General features: G+C 33.6%; 2 pseudogenes; both read right to left on the bottom strand.

The window, feature by feature from the left end:
* LOC120175706 overlaps nt 1-8,271 on the bottom strand; it is a 40,099-nt pseudogene extending 31,828 nt beyond the window's left edge.
* A 42-nt stretch (nt 8,272-8,313) lies between these two features.
* On the bottom strand, nt 8,314-9,787 carry LOC120175705 (annotated as a pseudogene).
* Between the last annotated feature and the right edge of the window lie 4,134 nt (nt 9,788-13,921).

The following is a 13,921-nucleotide window of genomic DNA, read 5'->3' as shown; positions in this document are numbered from 1 at the left end:
TGTGTACCCGAAAAAAGTTAACGGTCGATCAACCGATCAACGGCTTGGCCCGGTCGGCTCGGTCAGATCGTCCCAGTAGCCGGTTCAGACTGGTCCAGGCGGTCAACCGATTCTCCAGTCTGCCAGACAAATCACATGCGCATGGGTGGTGCGTGCGGCGAGTGCGGCGTCTCTGGTGTCGGTTCGACGTGAAATTTTCCAGATTTGTAGATCGAGACCTCGGGATTCTCGTGCAAGTGTTATTTTTCAACAAAATATATATTGCAGAATTTTAAAACGTACCATCTTTTTAATGTTATATTGTATTAGATAAAATTTTCAATTAAAACTTTGAATTAAAGAAAGTCATTAAATCCTATTTAAATTCGAGAATCGAGTTTTATTGAAATCATATTAAATTTAACTTTAATCGAAAAATAACTATTCGATGCCATCGTGGTAAATCTATCTCCTGCATCTCCATTTCTTAACGACGATGAAAAATCCACTTTTTGTTGGATGATTGGGAACAACAACAACAACAACAACAATAATAATAATAATAATAATAATAATTGTGAGAAAACTGACAACCAAATTTGAGTTTCAAAGGTTAAAGGCCATCGAAGCTTCAAAGTCGATGTAGAAAAGATAGTCGAAGTACGTGGAACCACACATCAACCAGATTAATAGCATTATTTGATAATTAGTTATGATAATCCCACTGTCAAGAAAATTGTGCTTTGCTTTCTCCATCTGAATACGAGTATACTACACTTACATGACACTCATTCTGTTAGAATTGTCGAAGACCCTCAAGGACGCCCTTTCTGTGACAACTCATTTTCGTCCAGCCCAGGCCATTGATTTTTTTCACCAACCCTGTAACCCCCCAATTTAGGGCTAAATTAAGAAATTATAAAGTGGTGAATTTAATTTGGTATTTTGAAAGAAACAGTGAATTAAATTGTAAAATCGCAACGTTGGCAAACTATTTTAAGAAATGCAGGAAATTCAGTGGCTAGATTCATGATTTGACCATTTTTCTTTTGGGATGAATTAGAACACCCATTCCCGTATGTTTTTTCTGCAGATTTCCCAGATTTTTCTCTCCAACAACCCTCATTTCAACTCCGATCTACTCGTCGTCCGACCTCCGATCGACGAGCCGAAACCACCATCGTGTTCGTTGTCGAGCGAGGAACAAAACCCTCAAAGCTTTTGTCATGAATCGTCGTCGTTCATCGTTAATTTCAATCGGAAGTATCGTCGGTATAACTCAATTTCAATTGGTTTTTCGTCGATTCACGACGATCCGAGCATCCGTTTACGACACCTCCCGCACCATCGGGTTCCTTGTTCCGTTTCGATTGCCGGTGTCATCCTTGGTCTCCGTCGACGGCAGCGCGGAGGAGGTGAAGCGGTCAAAGTTTCCGATTCGTTGAAATCGAGCTATCCGCCGTTCAAAATTGTGAACCGAGCTTTGTAAGTATCTCTAAATCGCTTAAAATAATTTTTAAGAATTTTTCCATTATTTTTAGGCAGCCAGAAAGGGCCCCACGCGCCGCCACTGTGCGGAGATGGTCCAAATTACCGTTTGACCAATTTGGAGCAGAGTTGACCGGTTTGACCGACCACAGCTGACCCGTTGACCATTGACCACTGTTGACCAAAACTTTGACTGGCATTGACCGGGCATTAAACAACCTTTGACTTTGACCGAGTATACCTATCCTGACATTTTTCGACGTTCCAATCCGATCTCGCTGTCCATTTTTCAAAATTCGAACCCGAAGACCTCGAAATTACCGGTCAAAGCCTTTGACTTTGATTTTGACCAAAAATTCAAATTTCCGAAAAGTCATATTTTATGCTTTCGACGTTCTGAATCCGAATCCGAAGTCCGTTTCGCCAAATTCGAACCCGGTAAGGTAGCTGTTTTTCACTGATTTATCACCCGATTCGATCCGTTTCCGTTTTTGATATAATTTATGTTGATGTGTATCTGAGGAATTATTGGAAGTTGAATTGAAGATCAAAGGCGTTCGAATGGAATTTTTATGGTCGATCAGTATTGCACGGAAATCGAGGTAATACTTTACTACCTCTTTATGTTTTATGGAATATGTTGATATTGGTAAATGCATGAATAAGACAATGTTGGTCACTTTTGTGGATTTGAATAATTATACACTCGATATAAATGTGGTAGAAATTTTGTAACTGAATACGGATCGAATGACTAATATAAGAGATTGAGGAATTGTTAGAATTAAATTACAAGTTTGTGATTAGTGATAAAGAAATTAGTCATGGATTTGTAACTTATATTTTATATCATCAAAGGTTAAATGTTAAAGGTACTTGGATGAGAAATTATGAGAATATTCCGGTAGGGTAAAATTACGAAAATACCCTTATGTTGTAGGATGACAAGAATTGTCCTTGGAAGTTGGTTAAAAACTCTGAAAAGACATATTGATACGATATAACTACTGATGTGCAAAAGAAATGTTAACTTTACTTGTAAAATTTGGATAACTAGTTTTTAAACCCAAAAAGGGTTTATGCAAGATGCTAGAAGGTTGTTAAGGAATCATTTCAAGATAAGAGAATGTTCGGGAAACCAATTAATCATTGGATCTCTAAAGTATAATTATTTTCATTAAGAGTTAATACCAAAATTTTTGATTAAGAAATTATGAAAATGCCCTTGAGAGGTAAAAATAGTCCAAGTTGACTCTGAATGAGGAAGTAACATGAGAATTTGTTTTTATACTGATAAATTACTGATTTGATTGTTGAGATCCTATTTTTGTATGGAAAATTCTGATAATCCGTTAGTAACATCTGAGAAGGCATTGAACTTGGAAATCTTTTGAGTAAGTACGTGAAGAATAATAATTTATCGATGGTGATATTTTGTCAGAATAGTTCAAAAGGACTGACATAAATGATAAGTTTGAATTAAATAATAAGACCGAATGGAAGGAAATGATTGAAATATTCTAGAATTGTAAAATGACCAAAATACCCCTGGAATGGAAATGACTCAAGAATGTCACCAAGCAAGAATTAATGGATATACTCAAGCTTTGAAATAATAGAAAAACGTTGAGCACCAAAATGACCAAATGCCCTTAGATCTAGAATAAGTAAATGTCTTGGATTAATTAAGAAATCCAAATAAACATAGATGTTGTGCTACCAGTAAAAGTTGTGGAACGCAGCTTAAGTGATCGACCAATGTTAGTGCTATATCATTACCTGAATGATAGATAGTACCACTTGAATGTTTGTTCATCTTCTCAAATTTGGATCGATGATAATACTGGAAGTACTTGGCTCAACTCAACTCTAGAGCGCATACAGTATAAGTGGGTATTCATGAGTCAAATCAATCACGAATACCAGAATAACTTTATTATATGAATAAATTGAACTGAAATGAAGTACAACGTGTATTTGAAATTCAGAAATGTCTGAATTATTCTGGAAAACTTTAAAGTAATCGGGATAGACTTGCTTACTAAACAAACTAAATAACATCAATGACTAAGGATAAATAGGTGATTGGATGAGTTTGGAAACATTGTTGAACTTACATGATGAATTGTCCTTATGGGTTATGAGTCATGGATCAAGTACGTCTGTATTTTCTGATATTGTTGAAATACTGTGGAAATGAAATAAAGACCGTTGGAAGATTATTCAGTGATGATTATGGGATGATCTATGGATCTGCATTATGTATTAAAGAGTGAATACACTGGAAGGATAATGAATTGACTTGTTGACATGCATCAGTTTGGGAGTTGTGTAACTCGAGTTGTTTGATAATATGATCGATAGTAGTAGATTGTAAATGACTTGAATCTTCGATTCTATATTTTCATCTAAAATCACTTCGGTCATGTTGGAAAACGCACGCAGAAAAGGAAAGATTCTGAATACCTCATTTGGTTTAATTGGGCTGAAATTCTATGAATTCAAAGTATATTCCTGAATACCCCTTATTGTTTGGGTAATGAAATCACTCGCAGTAAATCTGAATTTAGAATTATTATGTATAAAGGTTCCTGAACGTTTTCTTGATGCATATAGAAACTTAGTGGAATTCTAAAAGTATCAATATGAAATGTTTGATGGGATCGGTTAGAAATCGATTCTCTTCAATAAGATCTTATTATTGGGATCCGATCAAATTGCACAAGTTCATGTTATCCATATTGATAACTACAAAATGCATCTGAAAAATAATTGGATTCTCTAGTGTGTTCCTTATATTTTGAAAAAATGTTTTATTGTTTTAACATGTGGTACACTGAAATCTATGGTTATTGTTTTATGGATGCACCGACTTAACGGTGATGGCTTATGGATTTGTATCATTGTATAAACTGTATCTTGGAGATACAGATTTGTAAAGTACAACTCTGATAAAGCTGGAAAATTTTTATGGACCTAATGTGACTCTTAGGTAGGCTCTGCGGCCCTGAGATCATTCTCGGGTAGGCCCTACGGCCCTAAGATGTGTTCTTAGGTAGGCCTCACAGCCCCAAAATCTATCTTGGGTAGGCTCTCAGGCCCTAAGATGTTCCCTTAGGTTAACTCTTTGTAAGATGGTTTTAAAATACGAGTTTAAAAAACTCCACTACAGTATGGTTTATGGGATTTTACTGAACTATCATTTGATTAGTGTACCTACTATGGTTTTATCGTATTGATGGAACACACTAGACATCCTATTCAACCTCATGAAAAAGTGATAGTATGAAAGGTTTCTTATGAACTGAGATTCATGCTTCTACTCGATGAACTTTTAAGGGAACCCCAAATTATTCTGGCCACTGGCATACGTATTCAATAAGGAAATTATGGTTTCCCATTTATCTGCATGTCATGTAGCATCTGGTAGTTCTGTATTACTGAGCTTTTCGAAGCTCACTCTATTACTCAACATTACAGGTTAAAAAATTGTACCAGTATCACTATCGACTTCAGTAAGGGAGTTCTTCCGGCGTTGTTGCAGAGTATGGTACATGTGTTTAGGGGGCATGTAATTGTATTTTGCTTTATATACGAGTCTGAAAATCTATTTTACTTCTGAATACTGATAAATGATTTTATAAGTTGCATGTTTTAATTAAAGTTTTAAATTTTTTGTTATTTTTACAGTGGGTCGCTCAGGTGGCCCTAATGTGACACTCCATCGGATCAGGCTATCCGCATCGGTCTGAGGGGGTTACAAACCGACATCCGCAAGCCACAAGTCAATAACGAATCCAACAATTTCAAACATATGAAAAAAAGAAAAAAGAAAAAACTACACATATTTTCAAACATGTTGAAAAAAAAAATCTAGAAAAAATGTACAAGTCGGGCTATAAAACCCGAACGAAAAAATGTAAAGGGGACTCTTTTTTTTTCCAGATCGAAAGAATAAAAAACATATTGTTGAAAATTTGTTGAGGTGTATATTTTTTGTGTTTACCTTGTGAGTTAAGAGTAGGCCTAGCGACGGTGGTCGGAGTGAGGGAAACCCATGCATCAATGGGGTTTTTAGAGCTATTTCGAACTTGTTTTGTGGGGTTTTAGCCCCAAAGAGGGGTGTATGGGTTTAGATTTATGCTTAGGGGAGGTTTCGGGTCATTTTGGTGATTCGCCGACAGTGGGCCGGTCGAGGAAATCTTGAGAGAGCTCTCAAGCTCTTTTTTTTCAGTTTAGGTGCAAATGAAAAAAAAAACAAAATATGGATATATATAGGGAAAGTTAATGGGAAAAATACATCTTAATTGCCTCCATCTTTGTCGTGTTTTTACATTTTGGTCCCTGTAGGGACCAAAATTAATATTACACCCATTAGCTATGCATGTTTTAATTATCTGGTAAACTCACTATTTTAGTCCTTCAAATTTAGCCGTGTTTTTTTACACTTTGGTCACTAGGTCTTTCAATTTTAACTTATTTTTATTTTATTACACAGTTTTATTTTATTTTAATGTAGTCCCTGTTAGTTCTTGATTTAGCTACCGAATTTTAATTTCTTACATTTTGATCCCTTTTTATTTTAATTTAAGTTATTTTTTTATTTCTTGCATTCTAATCCATATAGTTAGATTTTATTATAATTAGTCCTTGTATCTTTTTTATTTGTTATTTTAATTATTTTATTTAAGTTTATTATTATTTAGTTTTGTTCATAATTTCAATTTTTTCTAGATTAATTTTTTAAATTAGAATAATATTTGAATCCGGTTAGAAATTAGGTAAACACTTTAATTTAATTAGGGAACAATTCGATTCAAATTTTCACTCTAAAAATGCCCGATTACTCGAGTTGATTGTTTGATTTCTTAATTTATTAATCTTCGAATAATTTTAATTTATTAACTTGCTTTTAAAAATTATTAGTGCTTAAATTTATATGTGCTTATCAAAATTCCATAATCTTCTCAACACTGTCGAGTTCCTAAAAAAGGTTCTTGTGTTAGCTTTTAACAAGAGTGTAACTTCAACTCTTCTAGTGCAGAAACATTTAATAAAAGGAAACAAGTGAGAAGGTAAGGAACCTTGGGGGCATGGAGTAGCATATTGACTAAAAATTTTGAAAAGGAAAATCCTACAAAAACTAGTTGAATAGCTAAACATCAATAAATTTTTTGAATAGGTGGATATAAATTAGATTTCAGAGTAAAAATCATTAGTAAAATATATAACTAATTAAAGAAGATTTCAATGTTTATACCGAAAGTGTGGATCTGCTACAGTGAACATTAAATCAGATAGAGTTGTTACAGATATAATAAAGAGGGCATACAGGAGAAACGAGGAATAAACAACAGAGTAAAATCAAACAACATACACATGGTTCTCCAAGAGACTCAATAGCTATCACTGGTTTCTTCAAGGAAAGTTCACATCTTAAAAAAAAAAGGTATAATAACATGTAATCAAGCAGTTCATACCAACAATGGCAAAGTGCTATGCTTCTATTGTCTTCAACCCAGCTGCAGTCCAATTCCCAGAAAACTTAATCCTTGAGAAAAGTGGGTTCATTTTGGGAGGAAACAAACAGAAAAAGAGTTCAAGTTTAGCAGCAGAAAAAATAAATAAATAAAAGATGGTGGTCCAGTTAAGGTCGGCTCAGTGAGAGACGTTGGATCTTAGTGGATCAAGCTTGTTATCTTCCCACTGCCAAGAGAGGAAGGTCTTCGCTGCTCTGTGAAACCAGCCTCACGCAGTGCCCTTCGCTCTAGGAGCCACGACACCCACAGTTTTCACGGAGGTCCCATGACCCAACTCTTGGCTTGGAACGGGCAAGCCATGGCAAGCCACGTGGGATCCGACTCAAGGAGCCAAACCCATGTTCCACAATCCTAGTGCCCCCACTCGGGTCACAAGCTCCCGTTACAAAGCTCGGCGATAATTTCTGTGGGTAGCAACATATAAATACCTATACCTGCTCTTACTTATCCATGTGGGATTCTTTCTTTGAGGTGCTTTTTCTTTGTACAAATAAGTAAAATGATTACCAGGGGAAAAAAACTTGAGATGAACTTGATCCAAACTATAATAAAAGTATTCTTTATATATTATTAATGCATTTTGATTAAAAAAAATTATGTTAGCATGACCTACTATTAATTTTTATTTTCAATTAATATTATTAATTTGCAATTGATATTCTATTTAATTATTTTTAAGTTTGGATGAAATGTGAAAAGTTAATGTTATATTGTATTAGATAAAATTTTCAATTAAAACTTTGAATTAAATGAAAGTCATTAAATTCTATTAAATTCGAGAATCGAGTTTTATTGAAATCATATTAAATTTAACTTTAAATCGGAAAAATAACTATTCGATGCCGTTGTGGTAAATCTATCTCCGACATCTCCATTTCTTAACGGATACGATGAAAAATCCCTTTTTGTTGGATGATTGGGAATAATAATAATAATAATTGTGAGAAAACTGGCAACCAAAGTTGATTTCAAAGGTTAAAGGCCCTCAAGAGGGGGATATATGGTGTCACTGTGACTTTGCATTGTCTCTAATGTTCAAATTTCACAACATTGCACACCACTTCTCTAGGAGGGTAACGAAAACCTATGAGATAAAAGAGCTAAATATGGAAGGAAAGAAAAAAATAGTTCATGTCGAATAAGCTGGTCGAACTAATAAGTCGACCTTCCAACGTTTCCATCTATAGAACTTTCCTTTCATCTTCAGCTGGATCAAGAAAAGACTTACATGTACATGCATCACCTGTGGTCGAACCGTCACCATCGTTGCAGGTTTAAAAGAAACTGAGGTATACGATGACAAAATCTACTGAGTTTGGGAGATATCCATCGGATAGGAACCGAGGACTCGGAGAAATCCGGCATATTCCTGCCAGGGGCACACAATTCATCTTCAGATTCACTCTGCGTGAATTAAGGGAAACGAACAGAGCTATGGAAATCAAGCTAGTTAAGAGTGCATCGCACACCAAGCTTGGAAATCAAGCTAGTTAAGAGTGCATCCCACACCGGCGAGATTTTGATATTCAAAGAAACAATACATGCAGATTCGAGCACCAGCATCACATTGAAATTTCAGAATGTATATTCCAAGTGCTTCTTCAGGCCAGAAAAGGAAGAGATTTGGTAGGAAAAATACGGTCGTTATGATTGAGACGTAATAAAAGACTGAAATTGACCTGTAAATGTTCCAATGCATTTTGGGCACGCCGTTCAGCCATCGAAGTTTCAAAGTCGATGTAGAAAAGATAGTCGAAGTACCTGGAACCACACATCAACCGGATTAATAGCATTAATTGATCACTTTATGATAATCCCACTTTCAAGAAACTGTGCTTTGCTTTCTCCATCTGAATACGAGTATACTACACTTACATGGCAGTCCCACTGTTAGAATCGTCGACGACCTCAGAGGACGCCCTTTCCATCTGAAAATTGCTCCAAGAGGCGAGATAACAATCAGAATCGTCTCTGATAATGATAAGACAAAGATGAACACTCTGCTGTAGTTACCTTTGTTAGATTAGTATCCCTTAGAGAGAACACAGCCAAGGCTTTGAATAGCAAGCCAGGACATTCTTCTAGAGTAAAAACTATACTGGTCTGGAAAGTCGAAAGATTATCAACGAAAGAGACACATTAATCGAATAAATGACCAAGTTCAAGGAGGTATTCCTTATAAACCCTGTCCGTTCCGGGAATTATGGGTTATCTTGCAAGTACCAAATACCTGGTAACGTTATCATCCTCGTCCTGATGCACGAGATGAAGTAAATCAACAATAGAAAGAAATGTGTCTTTTTTGGCCGAGAAAGGAAATGTTATTCAATACACACCACGAACATAGTGAAGCCATCATTCATCTTCATCGAGAGATCTATGTGGAATTAAAGAGGGATAAGAATACTGAAGGTTTTTTACCTGGATTTTATCTGCAAGAGTGTCAAGCCCATATAATGCAGCTGCTCTAGCACTTGCTATTGCGCCTATATCTCTTTTGCCACTCGAAGCAACCATCTGTTCCGGTATCATGGTGCGTGGAACCACGAACAATAATATAACAAGAAATGAACAAGATACAACACGAAGAAATTGAATTAGCACAAGAAGATCTCGAAAGTACCCGAGCAGCACCAGCAGAATCATCAGCACTAAGTCTAATAATGCCTAAGTTAGTAAGGGCCATATCACATTGAGCAAGTGCCTGAAAATGAGGATATTGTTAGCAAAACTAAGACTTCAAGAATCAAAATGCCAACCTTGGCATGAAGTTTGCACATTCGATAAAGCAATCCTCACATTTGAAGATAGATCGGTTATGGACGGCGGTTGTAATGCCCCAAATATTAAATTAAGGATTTTATTGAAAATATTTAAAAATAGGACTATTTATTCGATTAAATAATAAAAGATGAGAATGATTAGGATTAATGGTTTATTTATTGATTATAAATTAAAATTAAACAAATTGTACGGCTTTTCAATAGGAAACAATTTTAAAAGTGATGTGACATCTGTATATCGTATACATAAAGATATACGGGAGATGGGTGTTACAACATTTATACAGAACAGATATATATCGGATGTTAGAAACTGTATTGACAAAAACCATATAACAGTCGGATTCATTAAAATATAAACACAACACCTTATAAAAGAACAATACAAGAAAACTGGAAATAAATTTATAGTGATAGCTCACAATCAATGTATTTCCTCTAGCAACTTTTGGACATCTAAATCAAATATTTACAACTTAAGAAAATCACTAGATCATACCAGTAGACTATCAAACCTAATTAAAATCTATAGTATCAACCGAGATCGACCTACCTAAACCTTTTAACGGTTAATATTCCATATCAACACACGTGTAGAACAAGTACATTCGATCGGTATCAAATCAAGAACACCTCAAGCTTGTTGGTCCACGTGTGAGTAGCTTCCCATTTTTGGATTAATTATTTTTCGCATTTCATGAACATTGAATTGTAATTGTAATTGTATATGATTTAGAGTAATTAAAAGAATATTAATAATTATGGATTAATTTTGATAAAAATATAATTTTAAGGATTAAATTGAATAAACATGAAATTACAAACAAAAATTTAAATAAATTAAACAACACGTACTGATGACGGATCAAATCAAAATAATTATAAAATGTGAAGTTAAAATTAATATAAAATGAACTAAATTGTATCCATTTAAAAAGTTGTTGAACAAAAGTTTATAGGTTTGGAGATTATAATATAATTTATAAATTTGAAATGAAGTTTATTATGTGATTTATAGGGTATGAAGTAAATTACAAAATAAATCAGTATGGGTCAGTTTTAGATACAATAAATTTTAAGGACTAATTAGACAAATACTAAATTAAAAATTTAAATTTAAATAAATTAAATAACACAAAGAGTTCAAATCAAAAAAATTATAAATGTGAAGAAAAATTATAAAATATATTGCATTCATTTCAAAAGTTGACAAAAATTGAAATAATTATAATATATGTATATATATATAATATAATATGACACTTGTATGTTATAATGTATATATATATATATATATATATATAATAATATAGTATAAGTATATAACAATAAGTATAAATATAAGTATATAAATTATATAAACTATATATAAGTATAAGTATATAAGTGTATGTTGAACTATGTTTTTATAATATTTTGATATAACAAATTAAGGCAAAATGTTATTTGGACTTGATTGAATTTTCAAAGTTTTCCAAATAATTCAAAGTCCATTAAATTAGAATTTGAGCACAAAACTGTTTTTCTAGGTACATAATAAGATATTGTTCTTACAGTGCCGATACTATTGAACAGTACTAGTACTGTTCATGTGGTACCGATACCAAAGGTAAGAGAAATATCAATACTCTCTAGGTAGTATCAATACTACCAGTTATTTTTCAAATTGCTCAAATTCCAGAATGCAAAATAGGTACTGATACTCAAAGGGGTACTTGTTGAACTATATTTGATATAACAATTTATGGAAAATGTTTTGGACTTGAATTGAATTTATTCAAAGTTTTCAAAGTTTACAAAATAATTCAAAGTCCATTTAATTTGGAATTCAGCACAAAAATGTTTTTGCGAATAGTATTGTACTGTATGAATAGTACTGATAATGTGTGAACAACAACGAATAGTACTGATATTGTATGAATAGTATGGATAATGTGTGAACAGTAACGAACAGTACTGATGCTCAAAAAATTCAGAATGCAAATGAGTATCGATACTCTACAATAGTATCGATACTACTACAGTAAAATCAAGTCCAACGATAAAAATTTCAAATATTACAAAGGTAGTACCGATACCCATTGAAGGGGTATAGATACTACTTGTTCGGGGCAGATTTATTTTGCAGAAAATGAATCCCCAACGGCTTCAAAACATCCCCAATGGCTATATACGACTTCAAACTCATTCCAACTTATAAATATATGTTCAAGACACTTGAAGAATATAGAGAACACCTATCCAAGTATTCAAACACAAGAGAAGAGTTTTTCAATTATTTTTCTATTCTCTTGTAAATATTGTGTTCTCGTGAGCTTAAATTTTGTAAACACCCTACCTTTGAGAGGTTTTCTTGTTTACTTCTTTTATCCTTTTGTAAAAGGAAAGGTTCTAGCCGAGCCCTTGAAAAGCTAGGGATAAGGTTCTAGTTTAGCCCGTGAAAAACTAGGGAGTTGTAAAGGTTATCTCTTTGTCATGTAAAAAGAAATAACAAATTAGTGAATTTGTTGGAAAATCCTTGGTGAGGAGCTAAGGTAATGGATGTAGACTTGGTTGAGAAATAACCACTATAAATCGCTGTGCAAATTTTCTATATTTCAATCTCCTTACTCCCTTAACACAAGAACAGTCCCAACCCCTCTTGGTGAACCATTTTGGTTGTCGATTTGAGCTTCCGTAAAATCTCAACAATTGGCATCAGAGCTTAACTCGTTATAAGGCTTAACATCATTGAGACGATCCTAGAAGACGCTCTACCAATTCCTGACACAACCGAGATGGCTTCCACCTCTAGCTTGTTCCACATGGAAGACTCTCCACCGGTCGACAAGCCTCCACTTTTCAATGGAGAAAACTATCATCATTGGAAGAAATTAATGAAGTTATTCATATAATTCAATGATCTTGATGCATGGGAGATGATCGAGAATGACTACTCTTCTCCAAAGAAGAGGATAAGAAGTGGAGTGACCAAGAACGGAAGAAAGCTCAACTTAATGCCAATGCATGCACATGTTGTTTTGTGCATTTGGTCCATATATACGGAGTTTCTTCTTGTTCAAGTGTCAAGAAGCTTTGGAATAAGCTCGAAAAGCTTCATGGAAACAAGAAAGAATAACCAACAAAGGTGGTTCTCTAATGGCTCGTGAAGAGCCCGAGGTATCTTCTGGCTCAAATGAATTAAATTCATTTTCTTTTGATGAGTTACAAGCCTACGATGAATTATTTTCGGAGTTTGATACCATGAACTGCAAATATAGGAAAATAATTTCGAAATTTAAAATTGAATACAATTTTATTTTGAAAGCAAAAATAGATTTTTAAAATCAAAATGAAATGTTGATAAAGGATTTAGAGCTTTCAAAAATGAAAATTGAAAGTTTTGAAAAAGGAAATTTTGATTTAAAAGTTAAGCTTGAATGCTTAACAAAAGAAAAATCATTTTAAATAATTCATCTAGTTTAATAATGGCAAAATGCTCACATTGCCATTATCATGGTCACAAGGGACATACTTGTCATTTGAAGAAAGAAAAACGTTTTAAAATTAGACAAGTATGGATTCCTAATGAAACAAGGGGCATTAAAACTAACGTCCAAGGATCCAAAGCAATTTGGATACCAAATCGAAATAAATGTCTCTTGTAGTTGTGTGAGCAATGGTGATGAAAGTGAAGATATTTAAATGCTCTAGCCACACTTGAAAAGGAACGGGTAACCTCTAAACTTAAAGCTTTTGTTTTTGATTAATTGGTTGCTCATTTAGGTTTATACATGCATGAGTTTTGAAATTAAATGAATTTGTGTTAAATTTCTAGCTCATGTATGTTAAAAGGAAGCTATGATGAACATTTTAAAATTTTAATGATTTTTCATAATTTTTAGTTCATCATAATGAATTTTGGTCAAAATTGATTTTAAATGCAAATGATATCTCTCTAACAATTGATATCAACTTTTCAAATACTTTGATTTTTCAAATTTTAAATTTTTGACCTAAATTTAAATGATTATGCATGTGTTTTAAATGCAAATGACATCTCTCTAACAATTGATATCAAATTCTTCAAATGCATAACATTTTTGAAAGCTTTATGCATATGCACTTAATTTCAACAATTGATATTGCATA

This window comes from Hibiscus syriacus, unplaced genomic scaffold (assembly GCF_006381635.1).
Source record: "Hibiscus syriacus cultivar Baekdansim isolate YM2019G1 unplaced genomic scaffold, ASM638163v2 tig00112215_pilon, whole genome shotgun sequence".
NCBI lineage: Eukaryota > Viridiplantae > Streptophyta > Magnoliopsida > Malvales > Malvaceae > Hibiscus > Hibiscus syriacus.
This window is presented reverse-complemented; position numbering and strand designations above follow the sequence as displayed.